This window comes from Phyllobates terribilis, unplaced genomic scaffold, assembly GCF_046119375.1.
Source record: "Phyllobates terribilis strain yellow unplaced genomic scaffold, ASM4611937v1 Scaffold_2__4_contigs__length_985480577, whole genome shotgun sequence".
In the NCBI taxonomy this organism is placed as follows: domain Eukaryota; kingdom Metazoa; phylum Chordata; class Amphibia; order Anura; family Dendrobatidae; genus Phyllobates; species Phyllobates terribilis.
In genome coordinates, this window is record NW_027362762.1 from 256296907 (window position 1) to 256309707 (window position 12801).

The following is a 12801-nucleotide window of genomic DNA, read 5'->3' on the forward strand; positions in this document are numbered from 1 at the left end:
AAAAACTTGTCTGCTGCTATGACAAGGCTTTTTTGCCACTGCTCTTTTAACCTGACGTAATTGCCTGTAGGAAAGAGTCCTCAATTTGCCCTTATCAGCATGCACACGTGTGTACTGTGAATCAGCTACATACTTCTTGATTGCCAAGACACTTCATCCTGATCATCGCACAATGTTGATTGTAGTCATGCCTTGACCTAAACACTCCACAATTTGTTGCTTCTCAGCAGCCTACACATCCTTTTTCTTTCCCATTTTGGCAGAAAATGTAGGCTGCTTAATAATGTGAGACAGCCTTCTTAAGTAGTCTTGCCTTTCATTGGACACACCTGCCAAACTAATTAGCACAGGTGTCTGCAATTGCTTACAGTGATATAAAGAGCCCTGACACACATCACCATCAATGAGTTTAACTGACAAACAAACAAATTCTTCCCTTATCACTCCTAAACACTTTTTGCAAATAATTTGGAACACAGTGTACATGTGCTTTTCCACAAAACACCAGTGGTTCACGTAGTGAATCTTACAGTTCTAACTTGCCAACCGTGGTCTGTATGGAGTTGTTCAATAAAGGGCCCAAAATTAAGATAACATAGATGGGACAGGTCTCTATGAATAGGAATTCCTAAGTATTTGATACCCTGTGAGGGCCAGGCAAAGGGAAAGTTGGACTGGATGGAATCCTATATGGATTTGGGGAGGGAGACATCGAGGGCCTCAGACTTCGCTGCATTGATTTTAAAATTTGACATTGTAACAAAGTGATCTATTTCAGCCATAACAGCATGGCTGGATATATGTGATTGAGTGATATATACTAGGACATCATCAGCAAATAGAGAGCACTTGTACTCGGTGCCTCCCACCTCAATCCACCTAATATTGGGGTTATGGCGAATTGATGAGAGCAGGTGCTCCGTCACTAGGATGTATAAGAGAGGGGACAGAAGACATCCCTGCCTTGTCCCATTGGTGATTGTGAAAGGTGATGAAAATGTTCTGATGCACCCCCTGGGCCTTGGGACACCCAGAGCCGGACCCTTTTTGGTGGATGCTGGTGGTTGTAGTCTTCGTGGCGGCGACCCGATTCCGTGGCTCAGGGTGGTCAAACCAGTGGCGGAACTATTTATGTGGTTTTGATGTTTAAATGTCCGACTACGCCACCCGTGGATTGCGGTCAGAGTGAACCGCCGCTGCAGGGCAGACCGCTGAGGCTGGTGTTGTGGGTGCAGCAGAGCGTAGCATAACTCCCCACGGGAGGAGTATAGCCTCAGGGCAGTGTATGCGGAGGATGGGGGTGATGGTGCAGGGCAGCAGCAGTAACGACACAGAGTCAGTGATGCAGTCCAGGGCCTTTACTCACAGTTCTTATTATCCAGACCACGTCTGCAGGTAACGGCTGCCCACGTCGTACTGTGCTCGCCAGGTGAGGGGCTCAGACAACTCCCAGATAACTTTGGAGCGCTTCTCAGGACCCCCTTTGTGTGTCCTTTGTCTGGCCTTTCTTACCAACCCTTCTGTCCGGCTGCCTCGGGCCTCCTCTTGGTAAACTTGGCGCCAGTTTCCCTGACCCTATGTGGTGCCTTCCTAGCGGGTGTAGCGAGGGGCTGCGCCACATAAAATGTCACAGCCTCCGGTTTCTAGCTGAGGGTCGTTTCCTGCCTCCACTAGTTTCGGGGACCGGTCTCCCCCTTTGGCCTGACCCCTCCACGCAGGTGGATTCGGGCGTGCGGTGGCGACTTGCCCGTCCGCACCCCTGGGATCCCTTCATTCCTCGTTCCTGGAGCCTTCTCCGCTCCTCTTCCTTCCTTCTCCCTCTTCCAGGCCTGGGCCTCTGTTACTAGGCCCGCCTCCGGAGCAGAGCTCATGCAGAGCCCCTGCTCCCTGCCACTTCTGCTCAGACTTCTCTGCACTGAACTAAGATGGTGCCCACCTTTTATACTACCTTCTCAATGCACCCAAGAACTGCTTCCTCCCTGCTCCTGCACTACAGGGTTCCCCTTCCTCAGTGTTCCCTCCCCCCACTCCAGCCAGGGACAGGGACTGTCGTGCCCATCTCAGAGGCATATTGGTCGTCCTGCCCCACGGCAATGTGGTGTAATGCATGCAGGTGTCGGGTCCTGATCCACACTCCATCCTTACCTGAGAGTGAGATATCACACCTCTGGGTGAGGTGCAATACCTCTGTAGCAACCGAGCCCTCAGGGTGCTACAGTTCCATTTATCTTCAGCCTAGGTGACGTTTTGTGATACAGGGCCGTGATTTTGGCTATAAAAGGGTCCCCTAGACCCCTACCCCAAGCATTTTCAGAGAATCATATATGGCGTGCCAGGAGACTCTATGGAATGCTTTCTCAGCATCCAACGAGAGTATCTAATTACAAATTTTTAACTGCATCTAGCCCATTAAATACTTTGTGCCTAGTAGCAGTGTCTGCTTGTTAGAACCTTGCTCTTAGGTTTTTTCTATTGCTGGTTGACCTTGTTGGCCTATTTAGTCCTGCTCCGCCCTTCTGGCTTTGCTGGACTTCATTGTATTACTACTCTTTAGCTAGCCTGTGCTCAGTATCTAACTCTGTTAGTTTGCTTGGTCTTCGGACCTCTGTGTTCTATATATTTTGTTTGTTCGTCTGTCTGCTACTATTTCTGTTAGGAGGTGTCCATTTTGCTCCCAGTCCCTAGTACTTGTAGGTATTCCTTCCCCACATCTATAGGTCTCCGTACAGACTAGCTGAGGACTTTAGCAGGTCTGATCGCAGGATCAGGTTCCCTGTTACATCGTAGGGATCAAGCTGAGTTCTATCATAGGGACAGATCTCCTCTCTTTCCTTAGCTCTGGTAGCAGAACATAACAGTAAGTCCAGCCTGCAAATTCTCTAAGGAAAGATTTTTCTGTTCCATCATGGTGTCGGTTCTGGATTTGGCTAAACGCCTGCAGGAACTCTCTCTGGAGGTGGCCGAGCTCCATCAGCACGTGAGTAACTGTCCTGGAGCACATTTCTTGGAGCCTAAGGTACGTTTGCCTGATTTATTTTTTGGTGAACACCAAGAATTTTTTTCATTTAAAAATGCTTGCTTATTGTATTTTCGTTTGAGACCCAGGTCCTCTGGGGATGAATCCCAGCGCATAGGGTTCATAATGTCACTTTTGCGCAAAGAGCCTCAGAAGTGGGCCTTTTTTTTGCAACCTAGTGATACATGCTTTAGATCAGTGGATAGTTTTTTTTCTGCTTTGGGGCTATTATATGATGATCCTGACCGTGTCTCATCTGCTGAGACTGAGTTGAGACGTTTGAGACAGGGATCAGGTAATGTGGAAAAATATTGTACTCATTTCCGTCGGTGGTCTACTCAAATAGGGTGGAACGATTCTGCTCTGAAGAGTCTGTTTCTTGCTGGGCTTAGTGAAAGGGTTAAAGACCTGCTAATTGCTTATCCCACACCTGAAGATTTGCAACAGGCTATGCAATTAGCTATACGGGTGGATAGGAGACTGCGTGCAAGGGTTAATGAGAGCAATTCCTCTGCTATGTCAGTTTCTGGTCATGAGAATGTGTGTACTGACAGAGGAGAGCCGATGGAGATTGGAGCGATGGCACCTCGCTCTCAAGAAAAGGACCGCAGATTTTCTGAAGGTTTGTGTTTCTATTGCGGAAATTCTGGTCATTTCATTAAAAGCTGTGTGCTTCGTATGAAGAAAGAAAAAAAAATGGTCAGTTATGCCCGTATTGCCTGTTTAAATTCCAAGGGTGTATTTTTAGCTGCTTCCACTATTGCTCAGGATAAATTAATGGAATTTCGGGTGTTTGTCGATTGTGGGTCTACTCTGAATGTAATTGATGGGGGATTCTTGGAAAAACTCAATTTAAAACCCGAACCTTTGTCATCCCCCATTGCTGTGGTTTCTGTGGATGGCTCCCCTTTGAAGAATGTTACTCTCAAGGTCTGTGAATTTCCTCTCACTATTAATGGTGTTCACCATGAGAAATTGGATTTGGTAGTTTTGAATAACTTGCCTTCTCCGGTGGTGTTGGGATTGCCCTGGTTAAAATTGCACAATCCTGTACTGGATTGGTCTACCAATGAAATTAAATCCTGGAGCCATAAATGTTATGACAAGTGTTGTAACGGGCGTATTGCAGCTGTGGATAGGGGGGAATTGCCTGTTCCTATTCAGGATTTTTGGAGAGTTTTTTTCTGAGAAGGAATCGCAGGTTTTGCCTCCCCATAGAGACTATGATTGTACTATTGAATTTGTCCCTGGAGCGACTCTTCCTAAAAGTCGTTTATTTAACCTTACTATTCCTGAGAGAAAGGCTTTGGAGGAATACATACAGACAAGTTTGGCCGCTGGTCACATTAGGCCCTCTAAGTCTCCTGTGGCGGTTGGAATTTTTTTTGTAAAAAAAAAGGACGACGGTTTACGTCCTTGTCTGTATTTTCGTGAGATTAACAAAATTACTGTACGCAATCCTTACCCACTGCCATTGATTCCTGATCTGTTTAACCAGTTAGTGGGGGCCAAGTGGTTCTCTAAAATTGACCTTCGGGGGGCATACAATCTGTTGCGCATGAAGGAGGGTGACGAATGGAAGACTGCTTTTAATACTCCTGTGGGTCATTTTGAGAATTTGGTTATGCCTTTTGGTCTTACTAATGCTCCTGCATTTTTTCAGAATCTTATTAATGACATCCTTAGACCTTTGATTGGCAAAAATGTGGTTGTGTATTTGGGTGACATTTTGATTTATTCGCCGGATCTGGAATCTCATTGGCGGAGCGTACGTGAAGTATTACAGTTATTAATTGACAATTCGCTTTTAGCTAAGCTGGAGAAATGTGAGTTCGCTGTACAGAGAATTAGTTTTTTGGGCTACATTATCTCCAGCGAAGGTTTTGAGATGGACCCGGTGAAAGTTCAAGCTGTGCAGGAATGGCCTAGGCCTATTGGTTTGAAATCGATACAGAGGTTTTTGGGTTTCACCAATTATTATAGAAAATTCATTAAAAATTTTTCTATTATTGTCAAACCTCTGACCGATCTCACCAGGAAAGGTGCTGATGCGGTTCAGTGGACTGCTGAGGCCATTGAAGCTTTTGTGTATCTCAAGGAGAGGTTCACCTCTGCTCCCATCCTTATGCAGCCTGATGTGACTAAGCCGTTTTTGGTTGAGGTTGATGCTTCCTCTGTGGGGGTTGGCGCAATATTGTCTCAGGATAACGGGGATGGAGTACATCCCTGTGCCTTTTTTTCAAAAAATTTTTCGGAGACTGAACTGAATTACGATATTGGTAATCGGGAATTATTGGCTATTAAACTCGCATTTGAACACTGGCGCCACCTCTTGGAAGGTGCTGAATTTCCCGTTCAGGTTTTTACGGATCATAAAAATCTGATATATCTTGATGCTGCCAAGCGCCTGAATGCCCGTCAGGCTAGGTGGGCACTGTTTTTCTCGCGGTTTAATTTTTCCGTTACTTACATCCCAGGTACTAAGAATGTTAAGGCGGATGCCTTGTCTCACAGTTTTTCTCCCATAGTCGGTGCTGAGAAAGAGGAGAACATTTTACAAGAAGGTGTTGTGATAGCTGCTTTGGACTCCGTTTTGGAAGATGAGATTCTTAAAGCACAGGAGAATGCCCCATCTAACACTCCCCATGGGAGGTTGTTTGTGCCTGGGACCTTTAGGAGAGATTTGTTTGTTGAGTGTCACGAATCTCGGTTGGCAGGTCATCCCGGAATCTCTGAGACCAAGAGACTGGTGGGTCGCAGTTTTTGGTGGCCTGGATGGCAGAAGGAAGTCATTAAGTGGATGCGTCAATGTACTATATGTGCTAGATCTAAGTCCCCACATACTCCTGCTGCGGGGTTACTTTGCCCTCTGGAGGTTCCCAGTGCTCCTTGGACACATTTGACTATGGACTTTATAACTGACCTTCCCCCCTCTGAGGGTTTTACTGTCATTTGGGTTGTCGTGGACCGTTTTAGCAAGATGTGTCACTTGGTTCCCTTCGTCAAACTGCCCTGCGCTAAGACTTTCGCTAAGGCCTTTGTCAAGGAAATTGTCAGACTTCATGGCGTTCCTACTGACATTGTTTCTGATAGGGGACCTCAGTTCATGGCTCGTTTTTGGCGCGCCTTTTGTGACAGGTTGGGAGTTCATTTGTCGTTCTCATCCGGATATCATCCTGAATCTAATGGCCAGACAGAAAGGAAAAACCAGGATGTTGAGCAGTTCTTGCGTTGTTTTGTGGCAGACAATCAAGAGGGGTGGTCTGAGTTTCTGCCACTTGCTGAATTTGCTCTGAACAATCATACATCTTCTTCTGCTGGTTGTTCGCCTTTTTTTTGTTGTTCTGGGAGACATCCGTCGTTTGGGTCGTTCTCCAAGTTGGTATCTGCCGTGCCTGAGGAGGAGAACTTTTCTGGCGATTTGGAGAGAGTTTGGACGGATGTGCGTGGTAATCTTCAGGAGGCTAACAGAAAATCTAAGGACTACTTTGATAGGAAACGACAGGAGGTTTTGTTCGCTGTTGGTGACATGGTTTGGTTGTCCTCTAGGAATCTGCGGTTGAGGATTCCTTCTAAGAAATTGGGTCCCAAGTTTGTAGGGCCCTTTAAGGTGCTTCAAGTTGTCAACCAATCTGCTGTTAGGTTGGAAGTTCCTACCTCCTGGAGAATTAATCCAGTTTCATGTCTCTCTGTTGAAAAAAGCTGTTATGTCGGATTGTGACGCCTCTGCCTCTGTTCCTCCGGTGGTGGAGGACGGGGAATATGAAATTTCTCGCATCCTTAATTCTAGACGGTATAGAGGTAGTTTGCAGTATCTCGTGGCCTGGAAAGGTTTCGGACCCGAGGATAACTCATGGGTGAGGTCGGATGATGTTTCCGCGTCCAGACTTATCAGAGCGTTTCACAGGAGATTTCCTGATAAGCCTGGTCCTAGGGGATCCGGAGGATCCTCTTAGAAGGGGGGGTACTGTTAGAACCTCGCTCTTAGGTTTTTTCTATTGCTGGTCACATGACCTTGTTGGCCTATTTAGTCCTGCTCCGCCCTTCTGGCTTTGCCTGACTTCATTGTATTACTACTCTTTAGCTAGCCTGTGCTCAGTATCTAACTCTGTTAGTTTGCTTGGTCTTCGGACCTCTGTGTTCTATATATTTTGTTTGTTCGTCTGTCTGCTACTATTTCTGTTAGGAGGTGTCCATTTTGCTCCCAGTCCCTAGTACTTGTAGGGATTCCTTCCCCACATCTATAGGTCTCCGTACAGACTAGCTGAGGACTTTAGCAGGTCTGATCGCAGGATCAGGTTCCCTGTTACATCGTAGGGATCAAGCTGAGTTCTATCGTAGGGACAGATCTCCTCTCTTTCCTTAGCTCTGGTAGCAGAACATAACACTGCTAGTCAGCGGATTATCCCGGCTGTTAAGCAAGCTACACCACCTGTAGTTTGGACACTTAATTTTTTCAAAGGAAATGCTTCGGGACCACGGGATACTCAGTGAAGAGCATCAGGAGGCACCCCAAGGCATAGGGGCTGGGACTGGCAGTAGGATGCCTTGCGGTGGACAGCCGAGCTCGATCCTTATAAAAGCTTTTTAACTGCAGCAGCTTTAGTGGACGCTACTGGAGCTGGAATTACGCGGCTGCTGGCATGAGACTTGCCCTCCAATAGATCCTTGTAAATGGATTTAAAGTGTATTCATTCAAATTAGAGAGACAATTTAAATTAAAAAGCTTAGAGCTGCCTCCACCACAGGGGGGCTCGCTCGACCCACCAGCGGACAGGCACCAGTATTGGGAGAGGGGGGCTGGCCGTCAGGGTTCACTGCGGCTCTGGCACAAACCCGGCGACACGGAGGTGGCACAGGCAGGAGCGGACTGAACGTGTCGGCTTCTCACTTTTTGGATTTTAGAATTGCATGACATGCCTATATCTGTGTCTCCCCCTCCTTTTACTCCTCCACCTCTTTTCTTTTCGCATGACTATATGTACTTGTCACTTTTCCATGTGTTAGTTGTGTCTTCTGAGCAGTTTGTCAGCTTTTGGACACCTTTGAAGGTGTTTTCTATGTATTTCTATGTGTTTTTGTTTGCCTGCCATTGGTTTTAACGGTGTTTGAAGGTGTTCGACGAACAGTTCGGCGAACACACGGGTGTTCGACGAACCGAACCGAATTCGAACACTACGGGGGTGGCTCAACACTAGTCGTCACTAGCATCCTCCTCCACTTCCTCTGCTGACCTCATCTCTTGGCTGACTGTGGGTTGACAGTAAGTGGGATCTCCAACCTCATCATCATCACCCTGTGTGTTATCACACCCGTCGTCCTCAGAGCCAACCTGTTCCTGCCCTGACAAAAAACTAAAGTTGTCACTCCAATCAGGTATTTGAGTCTCATCATCGTCTTCCTCATTGTCTCCAGCAACAGGAGTTACAGTTTGGGAACGAGGGTCTACATTATGGTCAGAACCTTCTGCTTCTTGTTCTGGATCCGACTCATAAAGATTCTGGGCATCAGTGCAAATCATTTCCTTGTCTGGATTCACCGAAGCACTGGAGCCGACCTCTGATTCCCAGGCTATAGTATGAGTAAACAGCTCTGCAGACTAAACCATCTCTTCTACCTCATACTCAGACGGGCAGCTGGAGATTTGGGAGCTGTGAGGAAGCAAGTGCGATTGGGGTGACACCTCTGAGGACTGAAGTATTTGTGATGTTGAAGTTGATGTGGAGGAGAGCCCACTTAAAAGAGCACTTGATATCAGTTGAAGCACCTGCTGTTTTTGTGCCTCATCTGGAATTTGTAGCGATTGGCATGGCCATAAGAAAGGGATCTTATCACATTGTCCGCTAAAAGAAGTAGACATTTTAGTTTTGCTGGAAGATGGTCTTTCTTCTGCAGATGTTACTGTTGCTTTAACACCTACTCCACGGACACAACCTTTTTTCCCCTTCCCAACACGCCTATTCCCCTTTCCACCAGCAGCAGGCCTTTTTCCACTCATTTTGGTGGTTAACTAATTCACAACTCTGGAGTTGTTTGCACAAAAAAACAATGGATGGGAACCAAGCAGAGCTGAGTGGCCAAACTGTGGTATTAGGCCAAAACTATTGTCTGGGTTAGATGCAGAAAAAAATTATATTCAGTTTGCAACCTGATGGAGGTCAGTATAGATGGACTAATGGAACAAGTCCCACACACAGCTAGAATGCCAAATATTTTTTCAGAGCTAGATGCAGAAAAAAATTATATTCAATTTGCAAACTGATGGAGGTCAGTATAGATGGACTAATAGAACAAGTCCCACACACTGCTAGAAGGCCAAATATTTTTTCAGAGCTAGATGCAGAAAAATATTATATTCAATTTGCAACCTGATGGAGGTCAGTATAGATGGACTAATAGAACAAGTCCCACACACTGCTAGAAGCCCAAATATTTTTTCAGAGGTAGATGCAGAAAAAAATTATATTCAGTTTGCAACCTGATGGAGGTCAGTATATATGGACTAATAGAACAAGTCCCACACACTGCTAGAAGGCCAAATATTTTTTCAGAGCTAGATGCAGAAAAATATTATATTCAATTCGCAACCTGATGGAGGTCAGTATAGATGGACTAATAGAACAAGTCCCACACACAGCTAAAAGCCCAAATATTTTTTCAGAGGTAGATGCAGAAAAAAATTATATTCAGTTTGCAACCTGATGGAGGTCAGTATAGATGGACTAATAGAACAATTCCCACACACTGCTAGAAGCAAAAATATTTTTTCAGAGGTAGATGCAGAAAAAAATTATATTCAGTTAGCAACCTGATGGAGGTCAGTATAGATGGACTAATCAAACAAGTCCCACACACTGCTAGAAGCCCAAACATTTTTTCAGAGGTAGATGCAGAAAAAAATTATATTCATTTTGCAACCAGATGGAGGTCAGTATTGATCGACTAATAGAACAAGTCCCACACACTGCTGGAAGGCCAAATATTTTTTCAGAGCTAGATGCAGAAAAAAATTATATTAAATTTGCAACGTGATGGAGGTCAGTATAGATAGACTAATAGATCAAGTCCCACACACTGCTAGAAGGCCAAATATTTTTTCAGAGCTAGATGCAGAAAAAAATTATATTCAATTTGCAACCTGATGGAGGTCAGTATAGATGGACTAATAGAACAAGTCCCACACACTGCTAGAAGCCCAAATATTTTTTCAGAGGTAGATGCAGAAAAAAATTATATTGAGTTTGCAACCTGATGGAGGTCAGTATAGATGGACTAATAGATCAAGTCCCACACACTGCTAGAAGGCCAAATATTTTTTCAGAGGTAGATGCAGAAAAAAATTATATTCAGTTTGCAACCTGATGGAGGTCAGTATAGATGGACTAATAGAACAAGTCCCACACACTGCAAGAAGGCCAAATATTTTTTCAGAGGTAGATGCAGAAAAAAATTATATTCAGTTTGCATCCTGATGGAGGTCAGTATAGATGGACTAATAGAACAAGTCCCACACACTGCTAGAAGGCCAAATATTTTTTCAGAGCTAGATGCAGAAAAAAATTATATTCAATTTGCAGCCTGATGGAGGTTAGTATAGATGGACTAATAGAACAAGTCCCACACACTGCTAGAAGCCCAAATATTTTTTCAGAGCTAGATGCAGAAAAATATTATATTCAATTTGCAACCTGATGGAGGTCAGTATAGATGGACTAATAGAACAAGTCCCGCACGCTGCTAGAAGGCCAAATATTTTTTCAGAGCTATATACAGAAAAAAATTATATTCAATTTGCAACCTGATGGAGGTCAGTATAGATGGACTAATAGAATAAGTCCCACACACTGCTAGAAGCCCAAATATTTTTTCAGAGGTAGATGCAGAAAAAAATTATATTCAGTTTCAACCTGATGGAGGTCAGTATAGATGGACTAATAGAACAAGTCCCACACACTGCTAGAAGGCCAAATATTTTTTCAGAGCTAGATGCAGAAAAATATTATATTCAATTTGCAACCTGATGGAGGTCAGTATAGATGGACTAATAGAACAAGTCCCACACACAGCTAGAAGCCCATATATTTTTCAGAGGTAGATGCAGAAAAAAATATATTCAGTTTGCAACCTGATGGAGGTCAGTATAGATGGACTAATAGAACAAGTCCCACACACTGCTAGGAGGCCAAATATTTTTTTCAGAGCTGGATGCAGAAAAATATTATATTCAATTTGCAACCTGATGGAGGTCAGTATAGATGGACTAATAGAACAAGTCCCACACACTGCTAGAAGCCCAAATATTTTTTCAGAGGTAGATGCAGAACAAAATTATTTTCAGTTTCCAACCTGATGGAGGTCAGTATAGATGGACTGATAGAACAAGTCCCACACACTGCTAGAAGGCCAAATATTTTTTTCAGAGCTAGATGCAGAAAAATATTATATTCAATTTGCAACATGATGGAGGTCAGTATAAATGGACTAATAGAACAAATCCCACACACTGCTAGAAGGCAAAATATTTTTTCAGAGCTAGATGTAGAAAAATATTATATTCAGTTTGCAACCTGATGGAGGTCAGTATAGATGGACTAATAGAACAAATCCCACACACTGCTAGAAGCCCAAATATTTTTTCAGAGGTAGATGCAGAAAAAAATTATATTCAGTTTGCAACCTGATGGAGGTCAGTATAGATGGACTAATAGAACAAGTCCCACACACTGCTAGAAGGCAAAATATTTTTTCAGAGCTAGATGCACAAAAATATTATATTCAGTTTGCAACCTGATGGAGGTCAGTATAGATGGACTAATAGAACAAATCCCACACACTGCTAGAAGCCCAAATATTTTTTCAGAGGTAGATGCAGAAAAAAATTATATTCAGTTTGCAACCTGATGGAGGTCAGTATAGATGGACTAATAGAAAAAGTCCCACACACTGCTATAAGCCCAAACAATTTTTCAGAGGTAGATGCAGAAAAAAATTATATTCAGTTTGCAACAGATGGAGGTCAGTATAGATGGACTAATAGAACAAGTCCCACACACTGCTGGAAGGCCAAATATTTTTTCAGAGCTAGATGCAGAAAAAAATTATATTAAATTTGCAACGTGATGGAGGTCAGTATAGATGGACTAATAGATCTAGTCCCACACACTTCTAGAAGGCCAAATATTTTTTCAGAGCTAGATGCAGAAAAAAATTATATTCAATTTGCAACCTGATGGAGGTCAGTATAGATGGTCTAATAGAACAAGTCCCACACACTGCTAGAAGCCCAAATATTTTTTCAGAGGTAGATGCAGAAAAAAATTATATTCAGTTTGCAACCTGATGGAGGTCAGTATAGATGGACTAATAGATCAAGTCCCACACACTGCTAGAAGGCCAAATATTTTTTCAGAGATAGATGCAGAAAAATATTATATTCAATTTGCAACCTGATGAAGGTCAGTATAGATGGACTAATAGAACAAGTCCCACACACAGCTAGAAGCCAAAATATTTTTTCAGAGGTAGATGCAGAAAAAAATTATATTCAGTTTGCAACCTGATGGAGGTCAGTATAGATGGACTAATAGAACAAGTCCCACACACTGCTAGAAGCCCAAATATTTTTTCAGAGGTAGATGCAGAAAAAAAATTATATTCAGTTTGCAACCTGATGGAGGTCAGTATAGATGGACTAATAGAACAAGTCCCACACAATGCTAGAAGGCCAAATATTTTTTCCGAGCTAGATGCAGAAAAATATTATATTCAATTTGCAACCTGATGGA